The sequence below is a fragment of the Carlito syrichta genome, unplaced genomic scaffold (assembly GCF_000164805.1).
Source record: "Carlito syrichta isolate Samal-C Ts95f unplaced genomic scaffold, Tarsius_syrichta-2.0.1 Scaffold308229, whole genome shotgun sequence".
In the NCBI taxonomy this organism is placed as follows: Eukaryota; Metazoa; Chordata; class Mammalia; order Primates; family Tarsiidae; genus Carlito; species Carlito syrichta.
In genome coordinates this window covers 146,977-160,676 of record NW_007252325.1, presented here as the reverse complement: position 1 = coordinate 160,676, position 13,700 = coordinate 146,977, and the positions used below count along the sequence as shown (strand labels likewise).

The window sequence follows — 13,700 nt, the reverse complement described above, 5'->3', positions numbered from 1 at the left end:
TCCCGTTCTCACTTTCTGTACAAGGTCATTTTCTTTTCCTCTGCAGACCTACAAACTTGGCATAGTTAGTTTCTCCCTATAGAGTTTACCCTGTCTTATCTATATTTTTTATTTTAATTGGCTTTACTTTCCCTTCTCAAGTAATCCTCAACTAACTTCGAATAATTTAATAACTACCACTTGCTAAAGGTAAGCCTGTCCCTGTCCAGGAGTCATCATTAGATAAGAACTTTCTGTCTGAAACTCTGTAATGTTTTTCCAATTACCAATAGCCAACTCAAGTATTGGATAATAATTGTAAGAGTTTTGACTTAATTTTTTTTAAATCCTATTTCTGTGCAAATATAATCATTGTTTTTGATGTGGCAGAATAACAGGGATAGCGAACTTTTCCCTAAGGGATGCTTTCAAAAAAATCTGAAGCAAAGCTGAGCATTTATGGTTTAATAATGGCCATCGGATAATTCTCTTCACTAGGAATTAAACTAAAGAAGGTCTTCTTCATCGTTGACCAATATTTTTTTCTGTCACTTTTGACAAGGGGATTTTAACTTACTTTTCTCAGTGCTCAGATGTTTATATACTTTTATTCTTTCAGGAAATTTGAAAAGCAGCTAACGGAATTAAAAAAAAAACCCTCTGGTTAAATTTATAAAAATAATTAGAAGACTACTTTGCATTCCAATTTCAAAGGTTGCCAAGACTATAATTCCTAACAATTATCATTAATTCATTTTCTGAAGTATTGACATTTCATTGTATTGTTAAATTGTACTGCTAAAGAGAACTATTCAAATTATTCTCTTTACCAACTAGGTTTTTAAAAAAAACTAAAAGGATTATTTAAGTATCATATTATCTTGACAGAATAGTACATGATGTTTTCTCTGGTTTTCAGGAAAGTATATGTAATATTCATAAGGTCTCCATAATCTAAACAGCTTTTTTTAGTTAACAACTCCTCCACCTCTTAATACCACACATATTAATGTAATTGTGAAAGATTAATTACCAGAGTACTTAATCTATTTTTTAATAAAGACAATGTCAAAAAATACCAAAATTAATACCATTATTTTAAGTAATATCTCTTTCTAAAATTTCAAAGTATTATATATAACATCAACTGTCTTAATGATGAGATGAGGCTGCAAAACCCAACATTCACTTGTTGCCAAGTAAACTCAGTTTATTTTTGTCATCGTGTTATTGAACACCCTTGAAATTCTCTCCACTGATCGAGTATTGAAGTTTCTTTAACAATCCATTTTATGAAGCTCATCCAACTTATACAACATTGTATTATAAAAATAAGAAGATTGGCATTCAGAATTAATATGAAATAATGGATGTACTTTTATAATATTCCATGCACTATTATATGATTGAGTTATAGTAACAAGATACAGTTAATTTCTGGACATGAGTTTGAACCACAAAAGGCCACTTATACATAGATTTTATTCTGCCTCTGCCACCTTTGAGGCAGCAAGACCAATCCCTTCTCTTCCTCTACCTTCTCAGCCTACATGAAGATGACAAGGATGAAGACCTTTATGATGAGCCCCTTCCACTTAAAGAATAGTAAATATATTTTCTCTTCCTTATGATTTTCTTTTCTCTAGTTTACTTTACTGTAAGGGTACAGTATATAATACATATAACATAAAAATATGTGCTAATCAACTGTTTACGTTATCAGTAAGGCTTCAGGTCAACAGTAACCTGTTTGTAGTTATTTTGGTGAGTGAAAAGTCATGTGCAGATTTTTGACTGCACTGGGAGTCAGTGCCCCTAAATTCAACATTGTTCAAAGACCAACTGTATTAGTTTAACTGTCAGGACAATACAGAAACTCTACAAATATTATTGCCTGATAACGGGGATGGTGGCAGTAATAGGAGGTAGAGGGTAATCATCTGTTTGTTGTTCAAGTTGATAAAGGTGTCAAAAAAAATACCAATTCAAAAGTAATAACTGAATGAGGAGGTGAGCTGGAACCTTAAAGTCATTCACAATAAAATGTATTCATTATATGTTTTGAAACATCAAAACATTTCATTACATTTCAAAACTCATTCAGGAAACCTAGACGTAAAAGTAGATTATCTATAGCAAAACTACAGGAATGTAAGGCCAGCCCACTGAAGATGGTTTTGCTTCCTTTCCCCTTCCTCTTTCTTTCCTAAACAATTCAGTCCCAAAGCAGTGGGTGGAGTGAAACTAGGTAGACATCAGTGCAGTGGGTGTGGAGAAGAGGCCATGGTACCAGAGTAGAATGTCAGAGCCGGACCAGCATGAGAGGACATCCATACAAGGGTGGCAGCCCAGTGTGGAGTGTCAGAATCTGAGATGAATTATGAGGGCAATCCATTGAAGGAAGGGCCAGCATATAGTACTGGAGACCCACCAGGGTAAAGAGGGCCTCCCTACAGTATGTTGGGTGATGGTAATAGTAGCAATTCAAGATTGGTTACATACAAGAAAACTGATCAATAACGTTTTTAAATTTGAATTTTATTTTATCTTATTTTTAGAGATGGGGTCTTGCTGTGTTTCCTAGCCTGGTCTTGAACTTCTGGCCTCAAGTGATCCTCTTACCTCAGTCTCCCGAGTAGCTGGAATTATAGATACAAACCACTCTACCCAACTGAAATAATATATTGATACTAAAAGAAATCAGATATTTCACTGTAGCTAAGAAAGGAATTACAAATATAAAAAAGCAGAAAACTAGAAGAAACTCTATTGGATTGGATTGGAATTGGAGATAAAGCATAAACTCATGGTTCTCAACATATACAACTAGATATAAAATAAACATATATGAAGATTTGTGTATGCATAAATACAAAATATATTCCTTAACTGTGTCTATTGAGAGTGCCTGGGAACAATGATATACCCATTAGCAATGAATACCCAAATTTGTCTCTAAATATCATTATCCTTTAACCATTCAAATAAACCATGGCACCTAGGAGAAATGTAAGATTCAAGGCTCAGACAGATGAACTCTAAGTTGAGTGTGGAACAATCAAATGTGCCAGAGTGCAAAGAATTGCTTAAAGAATGTGAGGAATATGCCAAAAAGACACAGAAGTTTGAATGGGTTCCCACTGGCCAAACCCCAGACAACCTGAGAATCAAAATAAATGATGGTTGTAACAGATTACGACACACTGATTATAACAGAAACATAAGTCTGTATTGACAAAAACAATTAACAGTTTCATGATGAAAGGGATAATCATAAGACCTCAAAGTACCTTCCCCAAAAATATATATTAATCATACATGGAAGATAGGAACTTTACAGGGAGAAGCCAGGCAGACAGCATTTTCTGTAACCTAGTTAACATCACAAGTCATGAGACAGATCAAAATTGTGTGTCATCTGATAGGAAGCAATGAAAAGAGCTTTTTGTTGGGTATCAACTCACTGTGATATTTATATTTTATTGACACATTTAAAGAGATATGTAAGAGTCATCGCTAATGTCAGTATTTAAATTTTACTGATAATTATATTTTTTGTAATATTTTAACCTAAAACAAAGAATTTTATATTTTAACTTTAAAATAGACATGGAAAGGCCTAGATTTTCAAAATACTTCCATGAAGTTCACATGCAAAACACGAGACTACTGTTCTGGAACACTGTTGGAAAACCCCAGTATTGGGCATCAAGGAGAACAGATTTCTCTGCTAATCCACTCCCTCTTTCTAATCCAGAGATAGAAATTGTGGCTCACTTCTTTATTCTCCATTTCAGCTTCTCCTCTTCCTTTATCCTAGAGTTTTGAGCTTCAGAGACCATGTGGCTATCTTACAACTGGATGTACACTATCAGGATTTGTGAATTTTGTACAGAGAAAGGGAATCATTGTTCTTAACAAATTCAACACTGATGTATATAAGTGAACAGTAGAAGAACATTGAAAGCAAAACATTTTGCAACTTTCCTTTGTAGATTATTTTATCTCAACTGCTAAGCACATTATGGGTACACTGTAGGTGCTTAATAAATTTTTGTCAAATATCCAAATAATTTTATATTGCATATGGGTTATCTCATGGCATAACATTTAAAAATCACCTATCTATTTCTTTCTTCAAATTTGGTGACCTGCTCTGTGATGACAAATGTTTTTCTGCATTTTGGGGAGACATAAGGAGACTGACTCATAACAGAGAAGAGAATGATACAGAGTATTAGAAGGAATACCATGGGTCTCAAACAAGGAGTGTCATGATTCAGAGGCAGATTGGAGTGGGCTGGAAGAAAGGCTATGACCTTCATGGTGCTTACTTAGTGAAATTATTTAGTGAAATAGACAAATAATTGTACAAATAGGCCCATATATATAAATCATGGTTAAGTACAATTAAGACAAAGTAAAATATGTGATAGCAACATAAAAGTAGGAAGAATCATTTAGATTGGAGGGGTCAGAGGGAATGTTGGAGAGATGTGACACTGGGTCTAAGAGTTGAAGAATCCATGAAGTCAACAAGGTGATAGGTTTGGAGAAGTGTGTTCAAGGCCAGGGTACAGCTTGGGGAAGGAATGAGACCGATGTGAAGAAGAACTTGGTACATTCAGAGAACTGAAAGAAGGTCCATATGGATTCCACAAGATGAATCTACAAGATGAGGCATGAGCGACAGACAGGGGCCAAATAATGTATGATTGCAGAAGTCATGTTAATTTAAAGTTCTTGAACTTTATTCTCAGAACAATGTGAGGCAACTGAAGGATCTGATACACAGAATAACATGATCAGGTTTTGGTTTCTGTGTGTGAACTGCATAGGTTGACAAAACGTTCCTACAGTGCAGAAAAAAAGAGTAGGGTGTCTCCTTTTTAACATGCAGAATGACAATGGTGACTTCCTTGATCCCTGTGATTGGGTAAAGAATGCAAGAGTAGAGCAGAATTTCCAGGATGGAAATGGTTGAGGGAGCTTCCTCATTTCACTGCTGTCAGATGTATTCAAATGTAGGGACTACGGGATATCAGCAATGTAGTTAATTTTACAAAACCAAGATCTTTAAATCGTAAAATCTGTGTAATGCAAAGTAATAAGATGGGGTGTGACCATGAAAATCTTATGCATGAACATATTGGTCATCTTATGGCATAGCATTTAAAAATCATCTATGTATTTTTTTTTCTTAAAATTTGGTGACCTGCTCTGTGATGACAAACGTTTCCTGCAGGATAGTACCTAGTAGATATTTTGAAAAAAAATCATTTAATCTATCTTTCAAGGCAGCGGTCCCCAGCTTTTTGGACATAAGAGACTGGGTTTATGGAAGACAGTTTTTCCACTGACCTGGGGGAGGTAGTTGCAGTCAAACCTTGTTGCTAATGTTAATCTGTATTTGCAACCACACCCCTGTGCTAGCATGACCACCTCAGCTCCACTTCAGATCAACAGGCATTGGATTCTCATAAGGAGCATGCAACCTAGATCTCTCACATGCACAGTTCACAATAGGGCTCATGTTCCTGAGAAAATCTAATGCCACTGCTAATCTGACAGAAGATGGAGCTCGGGCAGTAACACGATCCATAAGGAGCAGCTATAAATACAGATGAAACTTCACTAGCTCACCTGCCACTCATTTTCTGCTGTATGGCCCAGTTCCTAACAGGCCATGAAACTGGTCCATGGCCCAAGGGTTGGGGACCCATGCAAAGGATGTAAGATATGTGAGATGGCAATTGATTTTCAAGGAACATCTTTAATGTGTATGATGGAAGGCTAAATTTTAAAATGTGTGTTTGGAAATGTTGCCATTGTTATTTCTGCCCAAATAAAGCAGGTGCCACTTGTCAAATCACACAGCAAACCTGGAAGAAGAATTTTACAAACTGTTTTTAAAAATCTCTGAAACAAAGGGCTTCAGTCGATGTTGAACATGAGCTGACCTTAAAAACAACAGTTTGACATCAATGAAGATGAGTGTTTTTTAGCAAAACCATTTGCACAATTAGTGAATGATACTGAAAACTGGGTACAATGTATAGTAGGCAAAACTAAAGATGAAAGACTTCTTTCATTTGGATCTATGTATCTATGTGAGTTACTTTTCTCAAACATGACAACCATTAAATTAAGAATCAGACCAGCTGGGCTCGGTGGCTCAGCCTGTAATCCTGCGCCTTTGGGAGGCTGAGGTGAGTGGATTGCCTGAGCCCACGGGTTTGAGACCCACCAGGGCAGCAAGACCTCAACTCTACAATAAATAAAAAAAAATCAGCCGGGGGTGGTAGCGCATGCCTGTAATTCCGGCTACTTGGAAGGCTGAGGCGGAAGGATCGCCGGAGCCCAGCAGATCCAGGCTGCGGTGGCCAGGAGGGGCCACTGCACTCTAGTCTGGGCAACAGAGTGAGACTCCAACTCAAAAAAAAAAAAAAAAAAAAGAATCAGACCAAACTGCATTATGAAGCAGAATTAGGATTTGCCACAACACATAACTGTTAAATCCAGATTTGAAAAAATGGTGGTGCACACGGATAACATTTCTCTAATTGTTAGTGAGACCAGAAGTTTTTGTATTATCAATAAATACAATTAAACTATCTTAAAACCACTTCATAGTGAGCATTTAACATTTGCATTTTTGCACACTTTAAAATATATGTCAGATATATTAGTAGAGGAACACTGTAGTACATCTATGTAACATAAATAAATATGCACGTAGTAACAGGCATATGCTCAAAATTTGTTTACTAATAATAATTCATAGTAAGAATTTGGAGACCACAGGAGGAAAAAGAAGGATTGATAGAAGGTAAAAAGGGAAGTAGGGCATGTAGCTAGGATGATGCTGTGAAGAATTGGGCAGACAAAAATGGTAGCTTTGGAGACAGAGAAGCATGCATGCATCAAAGTGGTGGTTATAGAGGCTGAGGAGAGAGGAAAGCATTTACACATTTTGTTCATAGTTATCACTGAAGCTTGTGACACATGAGCTATGTAAGTGATGAGGAGGAACGTATCAAGAATAGCTGAAAGGCAACTGGATGAATGCTGGGTGATATTAAGAACTGGAACACCAGAGGAGGATATTGTGGGGGTGGGATGGTAGGATCCCATGTCATATTAAACTTGACTTGGTAAATAGGTGGTTGGTCTACAAAATATTCTTCCCTGCAGCTCCTGTCATCATCTTGGGGGAATTTCAATTTCTATGTGAATGACTCGCCTTCAGTGTTCCTAGTACTTTAACCTTTCCTGTAAGTCAACACACACTCCCATATCCATATCCTTGACCAAATCTCTGACCACAACTCTAATCTTTCTAGCTGTTTTACTCTCTTTTCACTATTATCCTACACTATGACTGCATTGAGTCTTGTAGATAGTTGACTACTAGCGTCCTAGTCAGGTGGTGCCTTTTGATACCTTCCTTTACTACTCTAACTCCCCCATGAAACATCATCTCACTCTCTCCCAGCACCCATTCTCTCCTCATACCTCTATTGTCTATCACGTCTAATGTTTCCTAGTAAACCTGGCTCACTGAGGGCTGAGACTGTGACTTATTCATCTTTTTATCTCTAGAACCAATCTTAATGCCTGAAACATAGTGGCATGGAACTTTAAAACACTGAATTGTGCAGATACAGTCAACTACTTTTTCTTTAAACTATTTACCTTAAACCTATCATAATACTTACATCAAACACATCAATGTTCAAAAATCCAGTTCCAAAGATAAACTAAGGAATTATTTTAAAATTTAATGTTAATAAATCTAGTTTGTATTCATTAAATATAAGCCCATTGGAAATTCTATTCCAAGCAGTAACAGATTTTTTTTTTTTCCCTGTAAAAGTCAAGGAAAAAATTATGTAGGCTTCCTGGGCTAAACCAGTCTCTGATCAAGTGCATTACTAGAATTAGTGTCAGTGCAAACTATAGATGAACAGCTGGAGAGTTTAAGAGTGTGAAAAGGAATATGAGAAGTGAGTGATAAAGAAAGGAGAAAAGAACAAGTTAATTTTGTGTTCTTTGTTGCTGGTGTTTTCAGAGGTTAATCTCTAAATACATGTTCCATTGGTTTGAAAATATCTTTATCATTCTTAAACTTTGCCTAATGGAATGTGGGAGAAAATACTCAATATGGTCTAAACATATCCAGGAAAATTATTTTTCCAGCTTCTTTCTCAAAGGAGAAATTTCTTCCAGAAATTTCTTCCAACAAAGAGAATAAACTCTCTCATGTACAATTGCATAGATGTGGGTGGTTGACATTTATAGCGATCCTCTTGAAATAATTGATGAATTAGGCATGGCTGTTCACTTTGACCCTGTATGAAATATGGAGGTAGCAAAAGGAATATGAAGTCCAAAGATATTTTCTAAGAATTGCTTTTGATTGGGGGAAAAGATAAGTAATGTGAATCTGCACATTTATTTCACTGTTTTGAGGTTTGCCTTTTACTCTTCCTCTAACTCCTTCCAGTGATATTAATTAAAGACAAGAAGAATTTTAGGAGGAAAGACATAACCTGTATCATTAGCACATAAGCAATAGCTTTGTTTTAAGACAGGTTGCTGCCAGAGATTCTGATCTGTGTCTACAGTTTTCTGTCCACTTCAGATCCACTGCCAGTGTGGCTCTTGGGCACTTAAAATGTATTCATTCTGATGTGCAATGTGCTCTAAGTATAAAATACACACCAGATTTTGAAAACTTATTCTTAAAAAAACAAAATATCTCGCTCATGATTTGTACATTATACAATATTTACATCTCAAAATGATAGCAGTTTAAATATATTGGGTTTGACAAAATATATTATTAAAATTAATTTCACCTGTTTCTTTGTACTTCTTTAATGAGACAATTAGAAAATCTAAAATTGCATATGTGGCTTGTATTTCTATTTTTATTGAATTTATTGTGTTATATATATATTACATATAGAATGCTATATTTCTATTTTCAATAAAAATAGAAATATAGCATTCTATATGTAATATATATATAACACAATATACAGGTATCATTTATAGCATATATTATACATAATAGTATCATGTATAATAAAAAACTATATTTAGAATTATCATATTATATCATATATAAAAATCTATAAATCTATAATACAATCTCCACTTATATCACATAAAATATTAACATATATTTTATATTTGTTAATATGTTTCATGAAATGCTGGTCCATAGAATGTCTTTTCAACATCATCTTTAAATTGTAGTAAAACTAATCATACTTTGATCCTTTTGTGAATGTGTAAAAAACTTTAGAAAATCAGGAAAACAAATAAATAAAAGTGGACGTGTATTTCTGAAAAACATTACATTGTTTTCCAGAAATGCCCCCCCACCCTATTTCAACAAGTAAAAGTACCAGAGAGGGTCTAATAATGCAAAGTGTTCATGCACATTAAGCAAATGCTCACAGCTGCCTTTCTCAAACTAAATATAGCACTGCCAAATTAGTTCTACAGAAATGCTGTTCACTGTGTGAGACATGCCCTGTCTTCCAAGCATGCTGCTGTATTTTAATTAACTTGGCTAAACTGTAATGAGGCTGCCTAAGAAACAGAAAGGAAAGAAGAAAATAAAACAAGGGACCGTGGAAATATTGTGGATGTGACAGGAAGACGCAGTTAACCTCTCGCTCCAGAAGAGTACAAGGGCTCACCCTGAGACTACCATATACAGATCAGAATTGCCCTGGGACTGTCTCCCCAAGCTGTGTCCATGAATGGCTTATGAATTTAGAATTGGGGGGAAAATAACACTGCTGAATGGAAGGATAAAATATGGAAAGTTTTCACAGCAAAAAGAAATCAAAGAGCTATAATTTTTTCATGTCCTTTCAACAAATGTTTTTAAACAGTATCTAAAGGCAGCATGATGAGTACACACACCGCTACCCCTTACCTGTGGCCATCGGAGCTGTCCAAAGCATCTACTCATACTATGTAAAAAGTCAAGGACTTTGCCAAGAGAGAGAATGAAATGGAACCCCTGCACTCCTACTGCCAGTCAATTCAGGCAAACTGACTTTCATATACAGTGCTTACCATATCCCTGTACTTTTTTAGAAAGTATGATGTGACCTAATTTTTGGCAACAATATAATAGAGAGCCGTGTTATTATAATGGATTTTTATTATACCTTGGACCAGTTATTTTGTGAAGTCTGTATTTACATTAAGCAGTAAAGGGGTAAGGAATACTCAGGAAGGTGAGAAGAGGCATGGGAGAAATGACAAATCCAAATGCCTGATAACTTGCCAGTATTCCCTATTATTTTTTATTTGATATTGATTACAGTAAACTCAACTTCATTACCTCTCTCATTAATACAATGCTAACAGAATGTGGAATGAGATGCAACTTTTGCCTGTGTCTGAGTCTAACATCTCCAGGGAGTCACAAGCTCTCAGAGGCTTTAACTATTCCCAAGTTCCTCTCACCAATCTCCTTGTCTTCTTTCTTTCATATATAAAAGTTAGTAGCTTGTGCATTTTGAATAATGGATGGCAAAAACTTCCAGGGAAAAAAAAAAAGTCAAGAACAACAGAAGTTAGTGAGACTGCAGAGAAAAAGAAACAACTGTACACTTTTGGTGGGAATGTAAGCTATTTCAACTCCTGTGGAAGCCAGTCTGATGACTGTTCAAAGAACTAAAGATAGAATTACCATTTAATCCAGCAATACCACTTCTGGGAATACACCTATAGGAACATAAATAATTCTACCAAAAAGACACCTGCACTTGCATGCTTATTTTAGCACTATACACAATAATAAAACATGGAACCAACACAGATGCTTATCAAAAGTGAACTGGATAAAGAAAATGTGGTACATACATATTATAGAATACTATATAGCCATAAAAAATCACAAAATCAAGTCCTTTGTAGAAATATGGATGCAGCTAGAGACCATCATTTTAAGTGCATTACCAAAGAATCAAAAAGATAAATACTACATATTTTCACTCATAAATGAGTACTAAACACTGAGCATACATGGGCACAAGAGTGAGAACAATAAACACTGAGCACTGCTAAAGGAGGGAATGTGGGAAGGGAGATAAAGAACGCAAAACCACCCATTAGGTACTATGCTCATCACTTGGTGGGACAGAGGGATCATCAGAAGTCTGAACCTTCCCTTCACACAATATGTTGGGAGATCCCCCACAAAAAAAGAATTTATTTATTAAAAATGGTGTATTTATTCTTATGTTTCAACTTCAATCACCTCCAATGTACTCTCCATTTGATGCAATACACCTATCAAGATGCTTTTTCCACTGCCCAAAACAGTTTTTTAACTCATCAATTTTGATGCCTTTTAGAGCTTCTGCCATTTTTTGTTTCACCTCTTCCATATTGGCAAAACATTTTCCTTTGAGGACTTTTTTTGATTCAGGGAAACAAAAAAAAAAGGCATTTAGGGTAAGATCAGGTGGATCAGGTGAAGAGGAAGGGTAGGGCATGGGGGTCATTCTGTTTTTAGTCAAAAACTGCTGAACACTCACTGTGGTGTAGGTAGGTACACTTGTAAATCATCCATCATGAAATGGGCAAACGTGTTGACAGAATCTCCACACAAAAAAAGAAATTCACTGAAACCAAATACAGTCTCTCACAATAACCCTAGTTGGTACAAAAATGCCAGTGGGTTCCTAGTACACTTACCTATGGGGGAAGCCTGTATTATAAGGCCTGCCCTCCAAAAAATAAGTCGGGTTTTTTTTTTTGAGGGGTCCTTTCTCATACAGTTATGTAACACATCCTCACATGTATCCCATGATTCTAAAATTTAAAAAACAGAGAGAGAGAAGAAGAGAGAACTTGCCAATTCATTTTTCTCTAGTTAAAAAATACTTTCAAACTACCAGTTTCTCCAATAGGGAACAACCCATACGTACATGACTGCCTTGTGGCACAAAATACCCACCTACATGAAAACCTTAGAAAAGACAAGAATATGATGTTATTCATGAATTCCAAATGTGGACAAATGGGACGTATTTGTAAAAGGAAATAGGTTCCAAGAGGCAATAATGTAGAAATGTAAATCTAAAGTTGTTTCTGGCTTAATTAGTAGTAATGGGAGTAAATGCAAAGACTCACAAATGGGCAATGGAAGAAACGCATGAAAAATAGAATATTTATCAAATTCAAAATTCTAGAACCTGGACATTACCCAAGGACTTCTGAAATAGCACTTTTGAGTTATGTGCTTTCAATGTATAGAATCTAGACTTATCATCATAAAACCTAGGGTATATTTGTCAAGGTAGGGAGATAAAGAGGCAATTTCAAATTTACATTTGTAACACTTTCTCTTGTATATTTTAAGGAAGTACTGTTTTATGAAATTCAGCTTTAGCTAATTATTAAATAATTAATAATAATTTCTAATAATTCCACAGCTTACAACACTTGCAGAGCTGGGAGAACTTTTTGTAATGATTAATCTGGTTATTTACAACAAGAACACTCTACCTTGGCAATTTTTTATTAGTCTCCCTTCAAAAAACCATTAATGGTGCCATCACCTTCCCACCACACAAAAAGAACTGCAGGAAGCATGTGAGCATTTCCACCAGCAAAATGGGAATTTATCATTCCCACTGGGAATGGTAAAATGTCTGGCAACAAAATCACTGCCTACCTTGGATGTAAAACTATATAAAAAATTTCTATTTTGGATAGCCTTTAAATCACACACTATCTCAAAGCCAGGAGCACTTTCATTGCAGTCAAGCATACCCCCTAACTTTTCTTTCTCCAACTATAAAAAATTACAGACTTTATTTTATATGTAGTCATTAATGTAGCACAAACATAAAATATCTACATTAAAATTTAAGTGCCAGAATCAATATTCCAAAGATCTTTTAGCATGTAACATTGTTGAAAGGAGGGAGAGATAGAACTAATTATTTCCTGAAGCTGCTCATTCAGAATTCCTAAGATGATCAAAGGCAATCTCAGACACCATCTCTAACAAAGAGCATTCCTGCTAAGTCCCACTGGGAGAAGAAAACTTGTGCTATTTGAAATTAACAACCTCTGTGAAGCCAGCATTTTTGAGTAAAAGTTTGTTTTAATCAAAAATACAGAGAAGCTGAAGCAACGCGGAGAAGACGCGAGTGACCTGAGAGCGCAGCCGCCACCATGAGCCTCCTCAACGAGCCCAAGAGTGAGATGACCCCAGAGGAGCTGCAGAAGCGTGAAGAAGAATTTAACCCGGGTCCACTCTCTGTGCTCACACAGTCTGTCAAGAACAACACCCAAGTGCTCATCATCTCCAGCAACAACAAGAAACTCCTAGGACGTGTGAAGGCCTGCGACAGGCACTGCAACATGGTGCTGGAGAACGTGAAGGAGATGTGGACCGAGGTCCCCAGGAGCAGCAAGGGCAAGAAGTCCAAGCCAGTCAACAAGGATCGCTACATCTCCAAGACGTTCCTGCGCAGGACTCTGTCACTGTGGTCCGGCGGAACCCGCTCATCACTGCAAGTAGAGGCCTCCTCGCTCCCCCGCCCTACGAAGACCAGCCCTTTGTGATGTGAATAATAAAGCCCCTTGTCTTTTATCTAAAAAAAAAAAAAAAAAAAAAAAAAAAATACAAACAAAACCGGGCTCAGTGGCTCAGCCCGTAATCCCGCGCCTTTGGG

At 36.2% G+C, this 13,700-nt stretch overlaps 1 protein-coding gene and 1 pseudogene across 3 annotated transcripts in view; one reads left to right on the top strand and one right to left on the bottom strand.

The window, feature by feature from the left end:
• Positions 1-13,700, bottom strand: part of KCNK2 (potassium two pore domain channel subfamily K member 2) — a 138,945-nt gene that overhangs the window by 12,188 nt on the left and 113,057 nt on the right. The gene's annotated exons all lie outside the window — the stretch shown is intronic.
• Positions 13,153-13,595, top strand: LOC103267739 (annotated as a pseudogene).